This window comes from Solanum tuberosum, unplaced genomic scaffold (assembly GCF_000226075.1).
Source record: "Solanum tuberosum cultivar DM 1-3 516 R44 unplaced genomic scaffold, SolTub_3.0 scf00025, whole genome shotgun sequence".
Taxonomy (NCBI): domain Eukaryota; kingdom Viridiplantae; phylum Streptophyta; class Magnoliopsida; order Solanales; family Solanaceae; genus Solanum; species Solanum tuberosum.
Genome location: NW_006238951.1, coordinates 235,159 through 262,582, shown reverse-complemented (window position 1 = coordinate 262,582; position 27,424 = coordinate 235,159). Strand labels below are relative to the sequence as shown.

Sequence of the window (27,424 nt, the reverse complement as noted above, 5' to 3'; positions counted from 1 at the left end):
CAACCCGTGAATTTTCCCAATCACTTAAGTAATCTTATTATTTAATCATGCATTCTTTTCTTTGTAAATAAAAAAAAAAACTATTTTGGCACTCTTAAATAAATAATTAGACTAGTATAATTTAGTAAATAGTTAATTGACATGTCCTCTGGGTTTGATAATCCGGTTTTTTAAGAGCCACTGTATTACTTGCGCGATCACGTACACTTGTGCGTGCAATTGGGAGTAACAAGTTTTTGGTGCCACTACCCGGAACTTAGAAATTCATTTATATTCAATTGTCTTAAGTCTACCATTAGAATATTCAGGTGTTAATAACTTGATCTTAGCTTTTTATTGCAGGCACTTGACTCTCAAGTCTAGCTCGGAAAGGAGAACTTGTCGAACTAGACAGCGAACCCTAAAGAGCTTTACGCTGATGCAGGAAAATGGCTAATCTAGGACGTCAAGGATAATTGGGGTTGGGTCTTCATGGAAAAGATGAGGATAATAACCAAGACAATGTGAATAACCAAGAGAACTTGAATAGCCAAGAGAACTTGAATAACCAAGCGGCACCCCAATCATACCGGCAAGACCAGTCCGTGACGTGGCAGTCCCACTCACAGCCAATGTGGCGTTTAGTATAAAGAAACCACCACCGGGGGGTAGATTTGAACTGAAACAGGGCATGGTACAACTCTTCCATTCTAATGGACAATTTACCGGTCTTTCCCATGAGGATCCCCAAATCCACCTTAGGAACTTTATAGAGATTAGTGATACATACATCCCAAATGGAGTCTTATCGGACTATGTGAGGCTGACATTGTTCCCATATTCATTGTTAGGAGCCGCCAGGTAGTGGTAAGATTCTGAGCTACCAAACTCCATCACTACATGGGATTATCTAGAAAAGAAGTTCTTGAGTCGATTCTCTCATCCAAGAAAACCGCACGGTTTATGAGTGAGATATTAAGCTTTATGCAAAACCAAGGAGGATATGTACTAAGCATGGGCTCGGTTTAAAAAAATATTGAATGCTTGCCCGCACCACATGGAAACTAATAAGGTACTTGCTCAGGCGTTCTTTGAAGGTTTAGATTATAATGCACGTGTACTTCTTAATAGTGCAGTAGGTGGACAAGGCCTAGCAAACACCTATGAAGAGTTATTAGACTTACTCGATAGACTCTCAGAAGGAAACCCAGGGTATGAGAGGGATATGCCTAGATCCACAACCCAAAGGGCCACGAGAATCTTAGATGTAGATCAAGCTACCGCCATAAATGCCAAATTGGATGCGATGCAAAATAATATAACTGTGTATATTAGGGAGCAACAATAACCACAAGTTTTAACTAAAACTTCAAATCTTAATCTAGAGTGGATTGCATTTGCTCAATATGTAAAAGTTTGAAATGTTGCAGATTACCGCATAGTTAACACCGAAACCTCTCTAATATATTCTTCTGAAAATCTATCTTTATGTTTTTGACATTACAAGAGACCAGTGTGCCATGTCTCCTTAATTCACCTTTGTCGTCTGCAAGCCTAGACACTAAATAGTTTTTCCTCTGCAAGCCTATTCACATTTACATTTCAAAAGGAAAAAAAAGGCAAGAAGCCAGAAGAGTACTTGGATATCACATATTCCCTTTTCTTTTGCCCCTACTCTCTTTAAGATTTTGTAGCGTGCATTGGTAAGAGAAACATCTTTGCTAACTATTAAATTATATGGTTTGGCATTGTCAGATTCTTTCTGAAGGCATGCTTTCTGCAACGCATAAATATGTTGTTGTAGATCAAATCAAATTGAACTCCAGCTCTTTCACGATTCACAATGATTCCAGAGAAGAAAAAAAGAAAATATTAGTACTAAAGCTTCCCTGAAATACCTGTCATTTTATTCAAATAACAACTACACACAATAGCAATCTCAAGTATCCAATATGTAAAACAAATATGCAGTATGTTTAATAGTTGCAAATTTACAAAGCAAGTCAAATGGTTTCCATATCTCAAAGATAATTGGAATAAACCTAAGAACTCCTGATTAAATAAACATAAAAGTCATAGTTTCCCATACATATCATCTTTGATGGGTTTAAGTGAAAAACATATTAGATAAAAAACAGCGACGAGAAGGTGCCAATATCCAATTGCAAGCATTGGAAAGCAAATATAATAGCAGAAGATTAAGACTGGCTGCCTACCAGATGCCAGGTAGAAAAGGCTGGCAATCAGAATCTTTACCAACCAGAATTTTTGTTGAGTGCACCATCATTGTCCCACCAATCCTTATCCCTACAAGAATTAGATGGAACCGAAAAGAGTGTAATGATGAAATTACGTATAATTCGTATAGGAATTGTTATTTGGCAGCAAAAAAGCACACCTATTAGCCCTTATATGTGGGAGGGACATCTGGAGGATGGTGCCATAGGCTCATTTGCAAGATTCTAATGAACAACAGAGGATGTATCCCTAGTATGCCAGAAGGGACTTTATACCCATGACTTTGTTGGTACGCTTGGTAGCATAGCTGGAGTAGTACGTTTTAGGAAACGTATGCAAGTGGCTATTCAACTTGATCGACCCCTGGAGGGTAAGATCTGGAAGTATCCAATCCCCTGAAGCAAATGGACCAGCATTTCCTAAGAGGCAATCAATAACACCCCATATTCCAATTTTTCTCCAAGTAATGTTGAAGTGGTCAAACCCGAAGTTCTTTAACCAAGGAATGTCAAACCAATCATAAATTATTACTTCAATGCAGTAAAATTGAAGCAAAGACACAGGCCTCAAGGACTTCCCATCTTCAGGACTGTAAATGAAATCAGTCAATTAAGTAAGACTAAAGATTTCGACAAATCATAAATGTAAACATATAACTTCAAAATAAATTCTACAAACAGATGACATCAATGCTTTAATAACCAAACATAGTAGGAATGTACAGAAAATTGAAAGTGGATTTAACAAAAACAATAAAGTCTAAGACCTTTATATTATCGTTGTCTAATACTAATGGGATAAATATAGGTTGAATCCATTGAATAACACCTTAAGTGATGTCTGATAATATCATCTAAGGCTCTAAGGTCAGTACTAAAATCCAGAAAATGACACCAATATCACAAGTGATGTAACCCATGAAGCGGGATGTGGATGCGAGGCTTGACTCGCAGGTTGTCCCTAAGAAAGGAAGTTTCAAGTACATGGGGTTAGTAATCCAAGATAATGAGGAGATTGATGAGTATATCACATATCATAATGGGATAGGTGGATGAAATGGAGACTCCCATCCAGTATTTTGTGTGATAAGAATATCCCGGCAAAACTTAAATCTAAGTTCTACAATATGGTGGTTAGACTGACTATATTATAGGGGGGAAATGTTAATTAGGCAAGAGCTCTCATGTCCATGTCCAGATTTTCGTGTGTTGTAGTCCATGAAATTTGGTGATTCAGGATTCCGACTTGTTTTTGGCTGAAATTTTAATGGACGTCCCGTAAGACCTTAGTAATAAAGCCAGTTGGTCCAGAGGGATATACGGGCGCATTTTAATGTTCAAACGAGGCCCAAAGCAGGTAAAACCAGATTTCTTTACCAATTTTCGTGTGCTATAGTCCATGAATTTTTGGTGATTCAGGATTCCGGCTTATTTTTTGCCGAAAGTTTTCACGAACGTCGATTAAGACCTTAGTAATGGAGCCAGATTGTGCCGAGGGGCAAACAAGCGCATTTTCAAGTTCAAACAATCCCCAAAGCAGGTAAAAAAAGATTTTACCAATTTTTGTGTGCTATAGTCCATGGATTTTTGGTGATTCGGGATTCCGACTTGTTTTTGATAGAAATTTTTATGGGCCTCCATTAGACCTTAGTAATGCAGTCAGTTGGTCCAGAGGGGCTAACGGGCGCATTTTCAAGTTCAAACAAGCCCAAAGTAGGTAAAACAAGATTTTACGGATTTTCGTGTGCTATAATCCATGGGTTTTTAGTAATTTAGAATTTTGGCTTTTTTTTTGCTGAAATTTTTCATGGGCATCCGTTAAGACCTTTGTAATGGAGTCAGTTCGTCCCGAGGGGATAACGGGTGCATTTTCCAGTTCAAACGAACCCCAAAGCAGGTAAAACTAGAATTTATCGATTTTTATATGCTATAGTCGATGGATTTTTGGTGATTCAGGGTTTTAGCCTGTTTTTGGCCGAAATTTTTTATGGACGTCCGTTGAGACCTTAGTAATAGAGCCAGTTGGTCCCGAGGGGAAAATGGGGACATTTTCAAGCTCAAAGGATCCCCAAAGCAAGTAAAACCAATTTTTACCGATTTTCGTATACTATAGTCCATGGATTTTCGGTGATTCGAGATTCAAGCTTATTTTTGGCTGAAATTTTTCATGGACGCCCGCTAAGACTTAGGTAATGGATCCAGTTTTTCCCGAGGGAAAACCGATAGCATTTTCAAGTTCAAATGAGCCCCAAATCAGGTAAAATATTTGGTACCTTCCTTGGGTCCTCATAGTTTTGTTGTTGTTCTATGGAGTTCACCGGAGCTCTGACCAAACAGTCAGATTTTCTTTGTCGGCAATTCTACCATTTAATCGACTGTCGATTTCACTAAGATGTTCCTTGAAGTGTGGGGAGTAATCCCCAGAAATGAAATATTCACGAATCTCTTCAGGGTTATGTCGAATTTGGTGGCGCAGCTATGGCAATGTACTCGCTATGCTTATCAATGATATGGTCATTTCTTGTCTCATGGTTCATACTCATCAAATAGAAGAGGAGAAACTTAAGGAAAGGTCTAGGGAGAAAAAGAGGGCTAAGACCGGTGATGGTAACTTCTCACATTCAAAGTCCGATGGGCATGGTCGTTCAAAGTTTCGACAAAGGTTTTTCGGCCAAGGTTCCTCCGATGCTCCTTCTAAGTTCAACAAAGATAGGGTGTCTAACCTTATGCCTCAAGGAGGAAATGGTAGTGGATCTTTATTGCATATGTCTACTTGTTCTAGGTGTGGAAAGAAGCACGAGGGGAAGTTCTTAGATGGCACAGATAGTTGCTTCGATTGTGGTAAAAGTGCTCATAAGATGATGGATTGTCCGATGCTTATGGCTAAAGGAAGAGAGGGTAAGCAAGCTCCTCCTAGTGATTTGGGTTCCAATGCTCCCATGCAAAACCGATTCTATGCACTTCAAACTTGTGGTGAACAAGAGGGTTCTCCCGATGTGGTTACCGATATGTTGAAAGTCTTCAAAGTTGATGTTTATGCTTTACTTGATCCTGGTGCTACCTTGTATTTTGTGACGACATATATGGCTTTGAGGTTTGATATTCTTTCGGATGTGTTGTTAGATCATTTTTCTGTCTCTACTCCTATTGGTGATTTTGTAGTGGCTAAGAGGTTCTATAGAAAGTGTCTCGTCTCCTTATCCCATAGAGTCACTCTTGTTGACCTTGTATAGCTTGATATGCTAGATTTCGATGTCATTCTTAGGATTTATTGGTTGCATTTGTTATGCTTATATTGATTGTAGGACCATAGTGGTCAAGTTTCAGTTCCCAAATAAGCCTATCCTAGAGTGGAAAGGGGGGAAATTATGAGGTGCTCATATTTTTGTTTGTCCGAAAGAAAGATGGTTCACTCCGTATGTGTATTGACTATCCGCAATTGAAAAAGGTTACCATGAAGAATAAGTATCCTTTTCCAAGGATAGATGACTTGTTTGACCAACTACAAGGAGCAAGTTACTTCTCTAAGATGGACCTCATGTCAGGTTATCACAGATTGAGGGTAAAAGAAGATGATCTTCCGAAAATGGCTTTTTGAAAGTGGTATGGTCATTATGAGTTTTTGATGATGTCCATGCTCTGGCAGCTTTTATCGACTTGATGAATAAGGTGTTTAGACAATACCTTGACATGTTTGTGATTGTGTTCATTGATGATATATTAATATATTCAAGGAGTGAAGATAAGCACACTAATCACTTGAGGATTGTGTTGCAAATCCTCAAGGACCAACAACTTCTTGCAAAGTTTAGTAAATGTGAGTTATGGTTGAAGTTCATGGCTTTTCTTGGTCACATTGTTTTCGGAAAAGGTATTGAGGTATTATGCCTCAAGGAGGAAATGGTAGTGGATCTTTATTGCATATGTCTACTTGTTCTAGGTGTGGAAAGAAGCACGAGGGGAAGTTCTTAGATGGCACAGATAGTTGCTTCGATTGTGGTAAAAGTGCTCATAAGATGATGGATTGTCCGATGCTTATGGCTAAAGGAAGAGAGGGTAAGCAAGCTCCTCCTAGTGATTTGGGTTCCAATGCTCCCATGCAAAACCGATTCTATGCACTTCAAACTTGTGGTGAACAAGAGGGTTCTCCCGATGTGGTTACCGATATGTTGAAAGTCTTCAAAGTTGATGTTTATGCTTTACTTGATCCTGGTGCTACCTTGTATTTTGTGACGACATATATGGCTTTGAGGTTTGATATTCTTTCGGATGTGTTGTTAGATCATTTTTCTGTCTCTACTCCTATTGGTGATTTTGTAGTGGCTAAGAGGTTCTATAGAAAGTGTCTCGTCTCCTTATCCCATAGAGTCACTCTTGTTGACCTTGTATAGCTTGATATGCTAGATTTCGATGTCATTCTTAGGATTTATTGGTTGCATTTGTTATGCTTATATTGATTGTAGGACCATAGTGGTCAAGTTTCAGTTCCCAAATAAGCCTATCCTAGAGTGGAAAGGGGGGAAATTATGAGGTGCTCATATTTTTGTTTGTCCGAAAGAAAGATGGTTCACTCCGTATGTGTATTGACTATCCGCAATTGAAAAAGGTTACCATGAAGAATAAGTATCCTTTTCCAAGGATAGATGACTTGTTTGACCAACTACAAGGAGCAAGTTACTTCTCTAAGATGGACCTCATGTCAGGTTATCACAGATTGAGGGTAAAAGAAGATGATCTTCCGAAAATGGCTTTTTGAAAGTGGTATGGTCATTATGAGTTTTTGATGATGTCCATGCTCTGGCAGCTTTTATCGACTTGATGAATAAGGTGTTTAGACAATACCTTGACATGTTTGTGATTGTGTTCATTGATGATATATTAATATATTCAAGGAGTGAAGATAAGCACACTAATCACTTGAGGATTGTGTTGCAAATCCTCAAGGACCAACAACTTCTTGCAAAGTTTAGTAAATGTGAGTTATGGTTGAAGTTCATGGCTTTTCTTGGTCACATTGTTTTCGGAAAAGGTATTGAGGTAAACCCTAAGAAGACGGATGCGGTCAAGAGTTGGCCTAGACCTATATCCCCTTCGGATATTAGGAGCTTTTTGGGTTTAGCCGGTTACTATAGAAGGTTTGTGGAAGATTTTTCGTCGATTGCCTCTCCGACGGCGTTGACCCAAAAGAAAGCCAAATTCGGCTTTATTTTGGTCAGAAGCTTGTGAGAAGAGTTTTCAAGAATTGAAAGATAGACTTAATTCTGCTCCAGTGTTAACTTTACCGGAAAGGACCGATGGTTTTGTCGTTTATTGCGGATCCTCAAGAATTGGGTTAGGATGTGTCCTTATGAAAAATGGGAAAGTCATTGCCTATTCTTCAAGGCAACTTAAGATTGGTGAAAATAATTATCCGACCCATGACCTTGAACTAGTGACGGTTGTTTTTGCCTTAAAGATTTAGAGACATTATTTATATGATGTGGATGTCTTTACCGACCACAAGAGTTTGCAATATGTGTTTAACCAGAAAGATCTAAATCTTTGCCAAAAGAGGTGGCTTAAATTATTGAAAAATTATGACATGAGTGTTCTCTATCACCCCGGTAAGGCGAATGTGGTGGCAAATGCTCTTAGTCGATTATCGATGGTAGTGTTGCTCACATTGAAGATAATAAGAAAGAGTTAGTTCGAGATGTTCATAGATTGGACCAATTGGGTGTTTGGTTAGTTAACTCTACCAAGGGTGGTATTATGGTTTAGAATAGTCTTTTGTGACCAATGTGAAAGCCAAGCAAGGTCTAGATCCAACTTTGGTTGAATTGAAGGAAGCGATGCTTAAAAACTCAGTAGAGGCTTTCTCCCAAGGGGGAGATGGTATACGTAGATATCAAGGTCGTTTGTGTGTTCCTAATTTAGATGACTTGAGAGAATAGATCTTTTTAGAAGCCCATAATTCTCAATATTCCATACACCCGGGAGCCACCAAGATGTACCGTGACTTGCGCGAGATCTATTGGTGGAATGGGATGAAGAATGATATTGCAGAATTTCTGGCTAAGTGTCCCAATTGTCAACAAGTGAAAGTTGACCATCAAAAGCCGAGAGGTTTATCTTAAGATATTAGTATCCCTACTTGTAAGTGGGAAGATTTGAACATGGACTTTATTGTTGGTTTGCCTTGCAACCGGTGACAACATGACTCGATTTGGGTTATTGTAGATCGGATGACAAAATCAGCTCATTTATCCTCGTCAAGAACTGGTCCCACTGACCTCCATACTCCAAAACAGAAACCTGTAACATGTCCTCATGAACTTGAATAGTACGCTCTAAGTGACCATCAGTCTATGGGTGAAAATTCTGCTAAGATCAACACAGGTGACCAACTCATCTTGAAAAATCCTCCAAAAGCTAAAAGTAAACTAAGCACTTCGATCTGATATAATGGAGACAAGCACACCATGAATATGAACCACCCCATGAATGTACATACGGGCTAACCTCTCGGAACTGAATAAAGACAAGACATGAAGGAAGTGTGCTGGTTTGATCAATCAAATAACGATGACCCAAATGTTGTCAATACCTCTAGAAGTCTAAGGTAAACCTGCCACAAAGTCCATAGTGATGCAATCACACTTCAACTCCGGAATGGGTAATCTCTGAAACTCAGCACCAGGTCTCAAATACTTAGCCTTCACCTGCTGACAACTCAAGCAATAGGACACAAAGTCTGCAGTATCTCTGCTTCTTTCGCCCCACTAGTAATGCTGCCTCAAGTCATGATACATCTTCACGGCACCCAGATGAATTGACTATCTAGAATCATGGGCCTTACGAAGTATCAACTAAATCACATCCTAACTCTCAAGACACAATTACAGCCCGAAAACCTCAAAACCCCGTCTGAATCCAAGGTAACCTCAAAGGAATCACCCGCTAACACCCGATTTTAAAGTGCCACCAAGGCCTCATCCTTAAACTATCGGCTACAGATATAATAAAGTAGAGAGGACTGAACTCCCACATAGGCATCCAACTATACCATCCGATTAGCTAAGGATTGAATGTCCAAAGCTAAAGGTCGCTCCATAGTAGATATGGAGGCTAGACTATCCATACTCACCTCCTTCCAACTCAAGGCATCCCCGACTACATTTTCCTTGTCCAGATGGTAGAGAATAGAGAGGTAATAGTCCTTTAGAAGCTCAATCCAGCAACACTGCCTCAAATAAATATCCCTCTAGCTCATAATGTACTAGACACTCTTATGATCAATATAGATCTCAAAACAGACTCCATACAAGTAGTGCCTCCAGATCATAAGCGCAAAAACTAACATCGCCAATTCCAAGTAATGAGTGGAGTAGTTGTGCTCATGTATCTTAAGTTGCCTTGATTCATAAGCAATAACCCGGCCCCACCAAATCAATACACAACCCAAACCAAGGTCAGATGCATCACAATAAACCATGAAGCTCTTGCCCTAACTGGAAGAGTTAATATAATAAAAGTAGTCATTAACTCATTGAGCTTCTGAAAGCTCAACTCACACTCCTCAGACCACTCGAAAGGTACAACAAAATGATTCAACCATGTCAAAGGTGTTGCAATACTAGAGAAGCCCTCCACAAACCATTTATAGTAGCCTTCCAAACCGATAAAGCTTCGAACCTCAGTAATTGAAGTGGGACAAGAACAATCATGAATATCCTCAATCTTTACCAGAATTATCATGATACCATCCTTGTAAACCATGTGCCCTAAGAATGCTACAGATTCAAGCCAAAACTCACACTTTGAGAACTTGGTATAAAGTCGTTGATATCTCAAAGTCTAGAGCACAATCCTCAAATGTTGCTGATGAACACTCCTACTCTGTGAGCAGACCAAAATATCATATATATACACAATGACGAACAAATCAAGATATGGCCTGAACACCCACTTCATCAAGTCCATAAACGTGGCAGGGGCATTAGTCAACCCAAACACATTACTAGAAACTCATAGTGGCCATAGTCCTAAATGCGGTCTTAAGGATATCCGTTGCCCTAATCCTTAACTAATGGTAACCAGATCTAAAATCAATCTTCAAAAACACTGCGACACCCTGAAGTTGGAAAAATAGATCATCAATCCTACCCTGGGGTAACGTTTCTTCATCATCACCTTATTCAACTTCCTATTATCAATACACATATGCATTGTACCGTCCTTCTTCACAAATAGAACAGGGGTGCCCCAATGATACACACTAGGCCTGATGAACCCCTTACCCAAGAGGTCCTGAAGCTGAACACTCACCTCCTTGAGCTTTACAGGGGAAATCCAATATGGTGGAATAAAAATAGGTAGATTAGCCGGCTCAAGCTCGATAGAAAAAAGTCAATATCACGCTCTGGGGATTGGTCAAGTAGGTCGATAGGAAACACATCTGCAAAACCATAGACAATAAGAACGGACTATACTGGAGGAACCTCCCTACTCACATCATGCACAAAGGAAAAATAAGACAAATACCTACTAGCCACTAGCCTCTGAGCCTTGACAAGATAGCTACCCGATCGGAAACATCATTCTGGACTCAATGGTACCATAAAAATTCCCATTTGAGGTCGTTTCGATGAAATCTGGATCCTACACCCAATTTTTATTTTAAGCCAAATTTCACAAAAGGCCTCGAAATTAGCTCGGAAACCTTAGGACCTAAACGATGGGTCGTTCTAGACCAAACTCAACATTCCAGAACTAACCACGCTGACATAATTCTCATCCTAGCTTGTTTACTCACAATGTTGACTAAATTCTAACTTATGCTTCAACTTGAAAGTTGATATGCTTAATTGCAGAGACTCACATTGAAAGTCTCGAGAGTCATAAAGACTATGCTACTAGCCTAAAATGACCCTTCTAAAGTTGATGAAATCGTTAGAAATGGATTTTGAGGCTATTTTCTTGAACTGCTGATCAAAAATGACCATTCAAGGTTCAAAAGCTCCCAAAAGACTTAAACACACATAGAAACCAAACGAATGACTAGGTTACCGAACTGTTAGTCCCACCAATGACTTGGGGTCACTACATGAATGCTCTAAACGACGAATAGGAGGCATAAACACAAAAATGACCTGAAGGTCATCACAAGAAGCTTCCATTTTCACTACCCAGGCTTTGATAGTTTCTCCGTCAAAAATTGGTTGAGCTATAGAAGAAAAAAATTCAACATTATCCATTGTTTTGATGGTGTTCTGTAGAAATAGATTTTGATGAAACACACATAAAATAACCTCACAAGTCTCTCACATGTCCCTTAAGAAGTACAACTTGGATACTTATTATAACTGAAATAAAGAGATGAATTGAATAAGAATAATTCACTATATTGAACTTCAAGCTAAATCAATAAATAGAGGAGCAATGTAATTGAAAAAGAACATGGACTACTAAAAGACTGCTAACATGCCTAGAAAATAAGAACAACTCTAACTAGTTATTGGGATAATGACTAAAAGAAAAAAAAAAGAATCTCCTAGCTATGTGTTGAAATATGTAGATGAGGAGACACATAACAAAAATATTGAACCCATTGAACTTTTATCCTCAATCAGCCTCTGCTCGTGTTGGCATGGAATTCAGCTGATAAACTATGGCCTCAATGATCACTAGATTGAAATTTCAAATTCGGGTTCTCGGCCAAATGGATTAGCTGAAGTATTTCATCTAGTCTATATCACATTTTATCCTTAATTATCCACCACAACAAGTAACTGAAGTAATAAGAAGAAAACAATACTCCCTATCAGTAGAAATTCATTATTCAACAAGTATATAAACAAATCTATTTATTTCATTTAGATGAAAAGAAGAGGAAAATCACTTATTTAAGTATGATTTTAAAATTTCCTTGAGCCCTAACATTTATGTTGATTGATCCATTTATTGGATGAGAAAAATAAGAATAGGAGAAAAATATCTTGAGTGACTTCATAGAATCTTTTATTCTGTTTTATAAGGAATTTTGTACCCAAATAGTTTCTTTTTCATATTTCATTTTTTAAAATTTGTCAAAAGCTAGTTAAGACGAGAAATAAAGTATTGCATGTCATGCACCTCGAAAATAATGTTAATGCTCTGCAATTTTAAAATCCACAACACACAAATCAGGGAAACAAAAATGTGAAAGCAATAAGAAACTAAAAGAATGGTAGAAAGTATCAATACCTAAATCTTTCTCTACCATTAAAACGAGAAGAAAATCATTTAGTCCATTTATAGAAGTCTCGCTCACCTTTTCATTTTTTTCTTTATTTACACTTGAATAGAGGGTTTCCCATATAGGTAGGAGATATATAAGGGACAGTACCAGGTGTTGGAGAATAATATGACAGAAGCAATAAAACTAGATCACATTTTTTAGATCTCCACTTTTGGATGATTTGATGAAAAATGATTAGAAAGTTAGTCAATTATATATGTAGAGTAAAAGTTGCACCGTCATACCATGAGAAAAAGCATTCAAAAATGTTCTTTTTATTTAGAAAAGTTCTTTTCATTCTGAATGTTTGTTCTCATGTTAGGAAAATGTAGTTTTTACTGTACATAAATGAATTAACTTCTTATTATTTTTCACCGAATAAGCAAAAAGAAGAGTTTAGAAAATGTGATGTAGTTTTATCAATTCTGTCACATTATTCTCGACCACCTAGACAATCAACCCTTTATATATCAAACCTATATTTGAAGTCCTCTCTATAGGTTTAAGCAAAGAAATGAATCGCAAGGAAACCTAAAAGCTTTTTTGAATGGTCTACCTATTTTTTCTTCTCATTTTGCTTTTAATAGCAGATCAAGATGTAGATATTGATTGTTTATACAATTCTTTTTAGATCCTGCTTGCTTTCACTTTCCTGTTTCCTTGATTTGGGTAATGTGGGCTTTAAATTTGTAGAGCACTAACATTTTTTATGGGGTGCATGACATATAAAATTTTACTGCTTTTCTAAACTATTTTTTGGAAAATTAGGCAAATTTAATCCTAAAAATAAAATTTGGGAACAATTTTTTAAAAATAAAATATAAACATAAAATAATATGAAATCACTCAAGATGTTTTCCCCCTTCAATAATTTCTCATCCAATAAATGGATCAGTCAATAGAAATTCTAAGGCTCGAAGCTATAACAATTATATTTAAATAAGTGAATGTCACCTTGTATTTTTTTGTTGATGAAATCAATAGATATGTCTATCTACCTACTTATTAAAAATAAGATATGAATGTCTATAGCTAGGGAGTATTGTTTTCTTTTTTTTCCATTCAATTCCTTATTTTGGTTGAGTATTGTGGATTAAATGTAATATAGACCCGATGAGATGCTTCAGCTTATCTATTTGGCTGAGGACAAAAAATTGAAATTTCTCAATCCAGTGGTCGTTCTAACCATAGTTTATTAGCCGATTTCCATGCCAACATGAGCAAAGATGGATTCATGATTTAAGTTCTATTAGTTCAATAAAAGTCTTAGCATTGAACCCATGACATTTCTTAAGTTATAGGTTCATACCTATTATTTATTGCATTTTAAGTAAATTTTTACACATATCACTTCTTGCACTTAAAGTAGTAGGTTCAACTAAACCTAGTGCCGCTATGCTATAATTGTCATTGAATATGAGTAGGTTAACTCATTTTGAGGAAGAAATTTATTGATAAAAAATGAGAACATAGAAAGAGAGACCAATAAGAACATAGAGTATAGGAAGACTGAAAGTCAAAAATGGAATTAGAATCTAAAGAGAATTTGGTTCTGCCTTTTTCTTTTCCCACAGTTGAAGGATTCCTGAGTTAGTCAATATAGTGGGTCTGTCCCTAAGAAACCGTTGAAAGGACTGCAGTCCTATGGTTACAAGAATGTAACAAAGAGTGTTATAGAATAATCATAAAATAAGTCAGATGTTCCAAGAAAATATCATCCTTGGATCTTTTTTCGATATTTATTTACTCAATCAATCAACTATACCTCAATTTCAAATAAGTGGAGTTAGTACTATATGAATTTTTGTTCTGCTCTAATTTTCACTCTCTTTTCAAGTAGATAGACAGATCTATTGCTTTCATCAAGATAAAACAATGAAGACACTCACATATTTAAGTATAATTATTAAAGTTTCTTGAGCCCTAGTATTTATGTTGATTGATTGCAAGTCGAGAACCAAAGTTGTTGCATCAGTCAAGATCTTATGGACAAATCAGTTTATTGAGGAGGAAACTTGGGAAGCTGGGGAGGATATGAAAGATAGATACCCTCATATTTTCCCCCCTAATTTAGTTCCAATCCAAGGTACTAACTCTTCTAAAAGTACCCTTTAGTTTAGCGTGTTGAGTTCATGAGTTTTATGTGTATTTATGCATTATTTTGGATTTATAAACCTTTTCCCATCCCCTTCTTGATTTGTTTGATCTCATTTGAAGACGAATATTTTCAAGATTTAGATATTGTAACACCTTTGAACTTGGAAGGAGAAGAAGTTATAGAAAATTTTGCTGAGACTGGTTCTACGGAACCCACCTATGGACCGTAAGAAGTTCTACGGGCCGTAGTAAGGGAGCCGTAGAAATAAAGTTAAGTTTTTCCAATATGTCAAGTCCCAGTAATGTGTTCTACGGATTGGCAGGACGAGTCGTAAAAACTTCTACGGGCCGTAGGAGGTGCTTGTAGAATAGTTCCAGATTTAGAAAGAAAAAATTGTTAAACATTTTGGACCTACGAGAGGATCTAAGATTTGAAGAAGGGACTTGTAGGAGTGATCAAGATAGTGAAATTTTGGACTTAAAGTTAGGTTATACGAAAGGGTCTACGAACCGTAACAAACCATAGAAATATATCATAGGAAGTTAAAGGAATTTTAGGTTTCTAAAGTTGGTTCTATGGATGACCAGTAAGGGACGTAGATAGTAATAGGGATCGTAGGTCGAAAGTGTAGAACCCTCCGTAGTTTTTATTTTAGGGTTTTTTGGTCTTTTCCCACCTCCTTCTAAACCTAAATCCAATGTTTTTTCACCTCATTAAGGGTTTAGGCAGTGTTCATCAACCTCATTACATTCATTAAAAACTTCCTTGTCTTAGAGCAAGGATCCAAGAGGAGTAATCTAGGGTTTTCAAGCCAATTTTCGAGTTTCGTCAAGAACTTTGTTCTCCCAGGTATGTAAGGTTATTCATAGTGATAGACTGAGTTTGTTCTCATGTCCTACGTCTCATTTCAATTACTAAGAGTGAAATCTAGGGTTATACTCATTGTTTCGAGAATCTCTTATATGAGTCGAGTTATTGTTTATGAATTCTAAACTATTGATTATGAATTGCACTATATTATCCTCGGAGATCATTGAGTTATTATTCATGTTGACAATCCCACATGAACCCTAATATGTGATTATGATCGAGAATCATTAAAATGAGCATTTTTTTTTCTTAAATTGATTTTTGAGAGGTTACCATGAGTTCAAGAGCAAGATAAATTATAAACTTCTATTTTGGAGAATAGTTTAAGGAAACAAAAGGATTCCCAAATGTTTCACTTTTATGTTGAAAGGAGAATACTATTTTTCAGAATGGTATAAAGAGTTTTCCGAGTGTACAAGAAATTTAGTAGTAGAGTGTTGACACCCAACTTGGACCAACCTATAACTTTTTCGGAAGTGCTATTCGATTAAATACATATTTTTTTAAAAAAAAAATTTGAGTCTAAAATTTTAATCGATTCTGTCTAAAATGATATATTTTAGTATTCATAATTAACAAAATAAATTATTATATTTATTATTATCAAATTAAATTATTATATTTATCGATAGTTAAACTCAAGATAATTATTTTACTCAAATGTTTTAAAATTTTAGTGTGTTTAATTTGTATGAAAATACTATAATATGTGTAGTATTTTATTAATTGGATAGTATTTCCTAAATCTTCCTCAAATATTTTTAAATAATAGCCTAATCTATTCAAAATTATTTCAATTCTAGCCCCTTTCTCATTTTAAATTCTAATTTACCCTAATTAAATCCATTTCAATTGAAGCCCTATGCGTTGTAATTATAGCCATTTTCAATCCAATTCTTAAAATCTCATGTTTAATCTCATCCACCCATCTTAGTAAATCTTTCCAACTTTTAATCCCAAGCGTTCGTCTATTCTAATCCAAAGGTTGAGATCTAATAACCATTCTTTCCTATTCCAACATTAAGACCCACGCGGATGACAGCAGCCAGGCGACCTCCACCCTCCCTCTCTCTTCTCCGATTTCCTCCGGTCTGGGTGTCCCAGCGACTCCGAGAAGTAAATATTTTACAGATTTTATATGTTATTAATTATTATTCCCTTTCCTGCGAAATCATGATTGCCCGTAAATTTGAACTTGGTAAAATTTGTGATTGATTTCCTTTACCTTAATTAAAAGTAGGCAGATTTCTTATTTTTATATTTGGTAAAAATAAATTAATAAATCTAATTTGGCTTCTTTGAAATAAGAAAAAATATTTAATTGATCTTCAAATAATTTTCTTCCATTATTATGTGCCCCTCCCCTTCACTATATAAAAAGACCTCTATTTTTATTATTAGGAAGACACTTGCACACTTAAAAAAAATATACTCTCTACTCATAAAAATAAAGGATTTCTGGTAAACTTTGAGCTTCCGTTTGCTGTGTTGCTGTTGTGGTTTGGAGATCTTGCTAAATATTTCATTACCGATAAAATATTCTGCCTAATTGGTTAGTTGCTCTCCATTAGTTTATTTTCCGTTTCGCATTATTTTTGAATATTGTTGTATGTTTGAAACAAATAAAAGAAAGCACACGGGTCAGTTCTCTTCTCCTTTCTTGATAGGTGTGATGTTATTTATGTGATGTCACATTCGTTGTTTGTTATGTTGGCTGTGAAATAATCAGTATGTATCTATTCTGCCTATGTGCTAAATAAATATTGTCATGCTTTCTTCATATTATATGCTGGAAGCGCACTATCTCCTTTATTTAAGCAGGTTTTGAACTTATGTTCGGGATTTGAAGAGTCGCCATGGGAAGGGACATCTGATTGAAGCTATTGTATTATTTTATATTGAGTATTTATTTTATTTGGTTTTGTATTAACTTGTATAACTTCAAACTCTAACTCTAGTATATATATGAAATAAATCGGGGATTGTCTAAAGGGGGAGGGATCTACGTGCTACGTGTTTATTTAGCATTATTTATTTGTGATAGAAATCATGCTTATGGGTGTGTGTTTGGTTTGTCCAAATTTATCGCGCTCGCCTTAATTTTGATTAACAACTAAAACAATCTTGTTGAGATTTAATAGCCGAGTAGGTTTCCTTTGCTTATTATTACTCCTTGCTTTTAAAATTAATCATTTGTTCTCTAATTGTTTTGTTAGATGTTAATAAATGTATATTTACTAGTATATGATAACAGTAATACATAGTTGTTCACGTTGTTGATTTCTTATTTGGTTTGATTTTAAAATCAACTTAAGGTTAAGTAGGAGGTTAAATAAAATAATGCTAAAATGCTTAATAATCTGTTTGTACACGCATGCTTTTTTATTTAGAAACCATGTTAAAGACTGAAATTAAATTCTGGCATGCTGATAATTGTGCTCTGTTACTATTGCCCGTATGACCAGCATATTTAATAATTAATCTCCTCTGCCCGTGTGATAAATCGATATAAACAAAATGAATAAAATTAATTTACGCACTAGTCTGTCCTTTTATAAAAAGAAGCATGTCAATTAACTAGGATCTAGTAGACTCCGGCACGCTAATTAGTCTAACTAATTGTTCAACATCTGTCCACTTGTTAATCACTTAGACATCATGTCTATAGGTTCTTAATTTTTCAGCATGTTAAAATCTTAATTGTCTTGAATAAAATCTGCTCTTGTCCAAATCTGCATGATGAAATTATTTTCTGCTTTATGTTCACTTTTCTGCCACTGTTTCATGATATAAAATTAATAAATCAGCCTCTGCATTTTCAATTTAAAATCTGCCCTGTTGAGATTAATCACTAATTTAAATCAACTGTTGTTTTCAATATATTTCTGCCCTATTTGCGCCTATTTAAGCTGATTCATCATGATTAATTACTGCTAATAAATAAATAAATTTATGCGTTGTGCATAACAATTTGGCCACTTAAATCAACTGATAACTTATGCATCTAATCAGTTTTCTGCCACTTATGTGTAAAATTTTACCCTGTTAATATTAATTAGCTAATGAAATCAACCCACAATTTTCTGCCCATTTCTAAAAGCTAATTATTACATTATTGTGAAGTACGTTTATGTGTTTGTATGCCACATACTAAGCATGAGATTTGTCACTAAGTATGTGTGTTTGCTAGCGTGCTAATAAATTAAAATCTAGAGGCCAATATGAGTTTTTACATGCTAAATGATGTTCAATATGTTTTGTTTGGTGTTTTGAGGGCCTAATTAGGAGCATATATTTTCTTTTAGTCTAAAACCTCATTAAATAGTAGTCCAATGCCTCTTGCACATTAAGCGGGGACGCTAGGTACCTTTTAGGACATGATACATGCGGAAGGTGGAGTAGGGGCAGTTAGGTCCTTTACGTAGATGATAAAAATCGACGCAGACTTAAATGACAAGCATTGGTTGTCTTTTCTAATATGTCGAGCGTTGATCCGTAAAGTATGTTTGTTTAGGGTTTAGAGTCTCCCTTTCCTTTTCCCTTTTACTTGTTTGTAATCATAACTGTTTGGGGTAGTTTAATAAAAAATTATGGTTTTCCCCTATATACTAGTGTATAATTCTATCTTCTTGCTTATCTTCTATAACTGTTTTATGTTTAACGTATATTTAATATGTTATCACCTAGTTTCACATGTTTAATTAATTAACTAAATAATAAAATAGACCTTAATTGCTACTTGTAAACCCCACAAAAATTGCATGAGATACGCCCGGGACCCACCTTTGTGGACCTCGAGGGATACTTAACACCTTCTCCTCGAGGTAATTTGAACTCTTACCTGATCTCTTTTTCGTTTGACCTTACGTAGATTTAATTAGGTTAGATATGTGCCCTAACACGCCTTAACTCGTTAGGTGGCGACTCTTCACTTCACTCAAAATCCAAAAGAGTTGTTAGTTCGTGCACCGAAACCCATTTTGTGAAAAATGGGGTGCAACAAAATGACGACTCCACTGGGGATTCTAGGTTCTAACCATTACGTGTTTCATGCTTATGTGAGGTTTTTTCCTTCTTGGTTATTATCATGTTAAGTTGTTATTTGTTTTTCCTTGTTTATTTGTTTCCTTATTTATTGTCTATTTTCAATGTTCCGCCCTCTTTCTTATTTGTTTATTTCAATGTTTCACCCTTTTCCTTTTTCCCTTATTTGAGTATTTTCATTCTTAAATCCCATATCCCAACTTTTCTTATATGTTGGATTTCTTACATGCTTATTTCTTTTTGGGGAATTTTCACATATAGCCACTCAAAAATAGCATAATTACTCTCCATAGCTATAGTTTGATAATTACAATTCGTAGCTACATGTTATATGGAGGAGAGAGGCGAGCGAGACTGGGAGAGAGAGGAGAGAGGCGAGAGAGAGGGGGCAGAGAGTGGGAGAAAGGTGAATTGTATATGTATATAGGTTAGATAATTGTATATTATACATATGTATTTCTATATATGGCAAGCGAGTTTGAGAGAGGGAGGAGAGAGGCGAGCGAGATTAGGAGAAGGAGGAGAGAGGCGAGCGAGATTGGGAGAGGGAGGAGAGAGGCGAGCGAGAGAGGGCAGAGAGGGGGAGAGAGGTTGAATTGTATATGTGTATTGGTTAGATAATTGTATATTATACATATGCATTTGTATATATGGCAAGCGAGATTAGGAGAGGGAGGAGAGAGTGGAGCGAGAGAGGGCAAAGAGTGGGAGAGAGGTGAATTGTATATGTATATAGGTTAGATAATTGTATATTATACATATGTATTTGTATATTCTGGCGAATTATACATATACAAACGTGACAAATTATACAAACTCGAAGTCAGCCCGCGTAATTAATGTATAATGTTAGTCATGAGTGATAATTATAAGCAAAACTATAGCTATGATGAGTAATTAAGTAGTATAAGTTTGCTTAACCGCGTAATTTTTCCTTTCTTTTTTATTTATCTATTTATTTATTTATTTACTGCTTTCCTTAAAATTGTCTATATGTTATTTCTTTTCATCTACATGCTAAGTGTTTATTGCTTTGATAAACTGGCATTCTGTTCATTCTTCCCCTAATTGGGACCCTCTTCCTTTTTTATATTTTTCTCGTGATGGTGTGTGACTTTGCACATCTCACAAATACTCCAATTGTCTTCAAACACCATATATTAGAGAGATGATAGAGGCATGACAGATGCAAATAGTTTTACTACTGTGGAACCACGTGCCTTCTCGCATAGAACTTCTTCAAGTCTATGTCTACCTAACTCTTAGAAGTCTTAATTAGGTCATACATGATTCATAAACCTTAGGTGGTTTCACCCTTGGTGTCAATACTCTTAGTAGCCACCCCATCGTTTAAAGGGCCACAACTCCCTTTAGACAAATTACATATTATGTGTAAATGTGGTCATAATAACTAAATCAAGCCTAATTTATGTCAAAATGAAGTTTAAAACTTGTTTGTTTGCAGTCATGGCCGCTCCTAACTTCCCAAACACGCAAATGGTTGTAAAAGCGAATGATCTTCTAAAAAGATGGTGGGTGAGTATCAAGGAAGACCATGAGTTGGAAATCCGCAAACTACTGGGTAGATTGACCTTTCTCTTATTTGTTGCTCCTGATCGCTACATGATTATGGCCTTACTGAAATTCTACGACCCCGCAAGATTGGTCTTCAGATTTAGGGACTTTCAGCTAACTCCAACACTTGAGAAAATTGGTGGGTTTGTTAACCTTCCCCATAAAGGGCGTCAAATGATCGTGCCGCACAAGCAATCACCGAAAAAGTTCTTGAAGAGTTTAGGGTTGAAGCGTAATTGGGAGATAGACTGTTTAGATTCTGGATGGATTTCAATAGAATTTTTGTACTACCGCTTTTGTGACAAAAGCAGTCATAAACATTTCAATGAAAAGTTTGGTTCTTCTGCTAGACAATGGCAAAAACATCGTCTCAGAGCTTTCGCCATCGCATTACTGGGTTCCTTAGTCTTTCCTATGAAGGGAGGAAAAAATAGCACTACCTTGGGTTACGTGGTTCAAGATTTAGCTCAAAGAGAGGGTGAACCTAGGAAAACCATAGTGCCCATGATCCTAGCGGAAATAATGAGAAGTCTGTCGGCATGCGTCAATGGAAGAAAATTCTTCGAGGGATGCAACCTCTTGCTGCAATTGTGGGCTATCGAACACTTCCATATACGACTTGACACGGTAGACCTCTTCCTTGGTTATGGCAACAAGACTGATAATCATCTAAGAAGAATGGTAGGTGTCAACGACCCTATGGGATTCGTAGACTACCAGATCTTTCTGACAAAACTCGACAGCTACAACATCCAATGGAAGCTCTATTGGCTATCCACCCTCCATGCAACAATAAGAGGTGATGAACGTTATTTCATTGAGCTTATTGGCTTAAAGGGAGTTCAACCATACGATCCTCTTTGAGTACTCCACTAATTTGGACAAACTCAAGTGGTATTACTTGAGTTTGTCCAAATTGGTAGAGTACTCAAAGAGGATCGTATCACTTGAGTTTGCCCAAATTTGTGGAGTATTCGAATAGGATCGTATGGTTGAATGACCTTTAAGCCAATAAGATCAATGAAATAACGTTCATTGCCTCTTATTGTTGCATGGAGCGTGGATAGCCAATAGAGCTCCAATTGGATGCGGTAGCTGTCGAGTTCTGTCAAAAAGATATGCAAGTCTACGAATCCTATACAGGGTCGTTGATACCTACCATTCTTCTTAGAGGATTATCAATCTTGTTGCCATAACCAAGGAAGAGGTCTACCGTGTCAGGTCGTCTGAGGAAGTGTTCGATAGCGCACAATTGCAGCAAGAGGTTGCTTCCCTCGAAGAATAATCTGCCATTGACGCATGCCGACAGACTTCTCATTATTTCCGCTAGGATCATGGGCACTATGGTTTACCTAGGTTCACCCTTTCTTTGAACTAAATTTTGAACCATGTAACCAAAGGTAGTGCTAATTTTTCCTCCCTTCATAGGAAAGACTAAGGAACCCAGTAATGCAATGGCGAAAGCTCTGAGACGATATTTTTGCCATTGTCTAGCAGAACAACCAAACTCTTCATTGAAATATCTATGACTGCTCTTGTCACAAAAGCGGTAGTATAAAAATTCTATTGAAATTCATCCAGAATCTAAACAGTCGATCTCCCAATTACGCTTCAACCCTAAACTGTTCAAGAACATTTTCGGTGATTGCTTGTGCGACACGATCATTTGACGCCCTTTATGGGGAAGGTTAACAAACCCACCAATTTTCTCAAGTGTTGGAGTTAGCTGAAAGTCCCTAAATCTGAAGACCAATCTTGCGGGGTCGTAGAATTTCAGCAAGGCCATAATCATGTAGCGATCAGGAGCAACAAATAAGAGAAAGGTCAATCCACCCAATAGTTCGCGGATTTCCAACTCATGGTCTTCCTTGATACTCACCCACCATCTTTTTAGAAGATCATTCGCTTTTACAACCATTTGCGTGTTTGAGAAGTTAGGAGCGACCATGACTGCTAACAAACAAGTTCTAAACTTCATTTTGACATAAATTAGGCTTGATTTAGTTATTATAACCACATTGACACATAATATGCAATTTGTTTAAAGGGTGTTGGGGCCCTTTAGACAATAGGGTGGCTTGGGTGCACGGCAAGCCTTCTGTACACTTGAGTACTGCATATGGATCCTAAAGGAGGCTAAGCGCAGAGAATTGAGTGGGGAAGGATACTATGGGCTCACTGATGAAAGAGAGAACATATGTGCGCGCAACTTGTTGAACATCAGGCATGAAGTCACTCCATATCCAAGAGGGCAACTGGAGCCAAGCTCTTGGAATCGATATCTTCAAGATTTCAGAATTTAGGATGACTTTCCCATGTTACCCTTTCCTCTTTAGTTTATTTTCATGTTTCGTTTTCAATTATGATGTAATGATTGAATTCTATAATAAATGTAAGTTGGTTTATTTCCTCTAATCTAAACTCCAGATTGACAAATTAGGCTTGAATTAATTATTATGCATCACTTATGTGTCGTCTTAGGCCTACCTCTGGTTCAACGAGGCTCCTTGCATTTAGAGCGTTTATCTTAAAACAATGTGTTTGACATCTCAATTTATACAATGTTCTAATTTGGGCTGGCTCTTGCTTTTATTTTTATTTTACCCTTCCTCTATGGTTGATCTGTAGACCATGGTTTACCACACACGATCAAAAGGCGTTCCTCCTTTTCTTCCAAGTAAGAATGGCAAAGGAAAGAAGAAAGTGACTAATGATAAGGTTATGGGTAGAGCTATTGAACAGGAGCATCCTTCGAACAAGTTGGTCTCAAGTTTGAAATATAAAATAAGGGAATTGGAAAAAGAGATATTTGATACGTGTGAGTGGGCCAAGCTGTTATTCTCCGCCAATCCCACTTTAGAGATAAACATGGATAAGCAGCCTATCACAATCCAAGCCATTTTCCAAAATAATTCTCCACCAACTCACCCTACTTCTCATCCTCAAAATCAACCAAGCTCCATTCAAATGCTTCCAAATAACACTCACATTCCAAATTACCCATATCCTCCCTAACATCATGTTTATGCTTCTAGACCTCCATATCTTACTTCGCGCCTGCAGAATCCCACAATGCAAGCTCCTCGATATGAAACGCCTCTTCACAAAGTTCCTTAGTATCGCGCGCCTCTCATACCATTCCAAATGCCTCCATGTCAAAACCCTCATCTACCTTATCAACAATTAGCATATCCTATACACAATGTCAAAACCCTTACTCAACCTCATATTCGCAAAAACCTATTCAATGCTGAATCCTTTGACCAACTCTACGAAAGGGGCTTAAAATGGCTAGTTGTGTGACACATATCCCTGCTAAGAACCCAGACACTCAATCCAAGCAGTACGATCCAAACAAGATTTGTGACTATCATTCAGGGATGAATGGACATACTACCGAAACATGTCGTGCTCTAAGAGACAAGATTGAGGAACAGATTGAGGCTAATATTGTACAATGGACAGACCTTGTGCCAAAGGAGTCCCAACAGTGAACATGTCGAAGTTCATTTGAAGCAGTTTCCAATAAAGGCTTATGCCATTTAAGTTTAAGTTTTCCATATTCAAGTTTCATCAAATTCTAACAAGAAAAGTACCCATGTTAGCATATGGATAATAAAGTTGGTCAGAATTTATCATTATAGTTGTTGCTCAAGAGGGTTCCTTTTAATGTCTTGATTATGCTCTTTGTATTTGAGACTGCGTCAGACCTGGTTTCCGTTTAAGAGGGGATATGTAGGTGCTCCTATGGAGTTCGGTTTTATCCTAATAAAAAAATCATTTTCCCATTTTAATATATAACTGGGTAGAATTTTTTAGAGGGACTCAAAAATTCCATCAAAAGAACATTTTTCTAGGAAGCCACAGCTGGGGCATAATTCTTTAGAGGGTCTAAAAAATTCCATTATTCTAGCAAGCCAACATTGGGGCAGAATTTTTGAGAGGAGGTCTGTTTATGTGTTTGTATGCCACACATTTAGCATGAGACCTATCACTAATTATGTGTGTTTTGCTAGCGTGCTAATAAATTAAAATCTAGAGGCCAATATGAGCTTTTACATGCTAAATGTTGTCCAATATGATTTTTCTTGGTGTCTAGAGGGCCTAATTAGGAGCATATATTTTCTTTTAGTCTAAAACCTCCCTAAATAGCAGTCTAATGCCTCTTGGACATTAAGCGGAGACGCTAGACACCTTTTAGGACATTATGCATGCGGAAGGTGGGCTAGGGGTAGTTAGGCCCTTTACGGAGATGATGAAAATTGATTCAGGCTTAAACGGCAAACATTGGTTTTGTCTTTCTGAATATTAAGCCGATCGAATAATAAGCCGATCGCTGATCCATAAAGTGTGTTTGTTTAGGGTTTAGAGTCTCCCTTCCCTTTTCCCTTTTATCTATTTAAAATCATAATTGTTTGGGGTATTTTAATAAAAAAAATGGACTGACTCCGAAAAGAGTGGACTTAAACAAAGAAGATCCATGGCAGCCTGAAAGAACTGGCTCACCCTTGAATCCGGTCATGCTCATAGTCACCTAGCTGAGGTCTATCAATAGCCACCTGAAGATGCACTGTACTCAACAAAGAAAGAGCAAGTGCAATATCAGTACACAACCACCGTGTACTGGTAGGATCACATGGCTATCCCACTAAGTGTAACATACAATAGTCAATACAATAATATAATCACATGCACATATCGAACATATACAATATCATCAATATATACGAACACCGAACAACTTCACGATTCTCACCTATCCAGTTATATCAATTTAGAGCAATATACCGTCTTCCAATATCAATCATCATTAGATATGAACGAACTCATCACGAGTAGATACACAACACAATTCAATGGTCCTCTCACGGGACCCAATTTAATGATCCTTTCATGGAACCCAAACCCAAACTATTTAGCACGCCGGGATGTGGCAATCTGATCCAATATTTATGCTGGAACGTGGCAACCAATCCCAGTTAGTTATGCCAGAACGTGGCAATCCGGTCCCATATTTATGCCGGAATATGGCAACTGATCCCAGTTAGTGTGTCGGATCGTGACAACCGCCCATTCAACAAACCACAATCACAATCACAATCTATATTCTCACAATCATACAACAAGAGGTGATTCATGTCATACAATTATTCAATCATCCTCATTTACAACAAGTGTGATCAATAATGCAACATTCGCATACATACATGTATCATAATGAAGCAAGAACAAACATACATAACACAATCATAGAATCACAACCATCACCTACCTCGAATCCAAGCCTGAATCCTCTAAGGCACTTGAATCTTCCCTTTCCGGATTCTTTTCGCTTGTTCTAGGTCTACAAACAACAATTTATATGCAAGGATCAACAATCAAAGGTCTAATTATCCGGATTATCACAAACCCAATAACCCTAGACGAAACCCAGGATCCTAATACCCAAGTTAGGGCTATTGCCACCATAAATTCTAGATCAAAACCCTCCCCCATCGATAATGCCCACTAGATTACATTCTACAGATCAAAAATCGTATTCGGGGAATTAAAATCTTACCTTTAGCCTCAAGAATGGTGAAAAATGAGTAGGAGTCGCCCGGGGGTCGTTACTTAGCCCTAAAAGTTGAAAAGTTCATAATGAGGTCGTTTAGGGGTTTATTAATGACTTTAATTTGCATCGGGCCCGCCACAGCGGCCCCGCCAAAGCGTCAAAACCCAGCTCAAAAACGGCATTCTCGAGACAGAGAGTTATTTTAAGAATTCCAAAATTCCCATTTCACAACACACCTCTAACCCACAACGCTTAGTAAATACCCTTTATGTTAAGATCGATTTCGAGAGTTCTACTCGCCCAAATTCAATTCTATAATGTCGTACGGATTCCTTAATGAGTTATATAACTACTCATGTAATCAAAATCATAAATGATTCACCCAATTGTTACCAGATTTCCCTACACCTCAATGACTCCGATTTCGTCCAAATCTGAACAAGGTTGGTAAATCTCAAGTGATTACGAAAAACTTTTTTGGCCCTAGTTCTTTCCCCATTGGCTTTTCCATACGACGGAAATCAGGTCGTTACAATAGATACCAATTTACCCATCACTCGTCCCCAAGTGATCAACTAGGAAAGACTGGCTAAAGTAATGGTAGAGTAGTATATGAACCATCGAATTACTGGGGATACTTGTATCGCATTCCCTTCTTACCGAATCTCATTACCCCATAAGGGTTTCACATCTCCAACCTCAAACCAACCAATTGAATACCTACACATCCTCCCTTACAATGACTTAATGAAGTCATCTCAATACTCGAGTGATAAATATTATTTTATGTAACTTAACTACAACAAAAG

General features: G+C 36.9%; 1 pseudogene; it reads right to left on the bottom strand.

The window, feature by feature from the left end:
* Window positions 1–2,231: 2,231 nt before the first annotated feature.
* On the bottom strand, window positions 2,232–2,826 carry LOC102587865 (uncharacterized; annotated as a pseudogene).
* Between the last annotated feature and the right edge of the window lie 24,598 nt (window positions 2,827–27,424).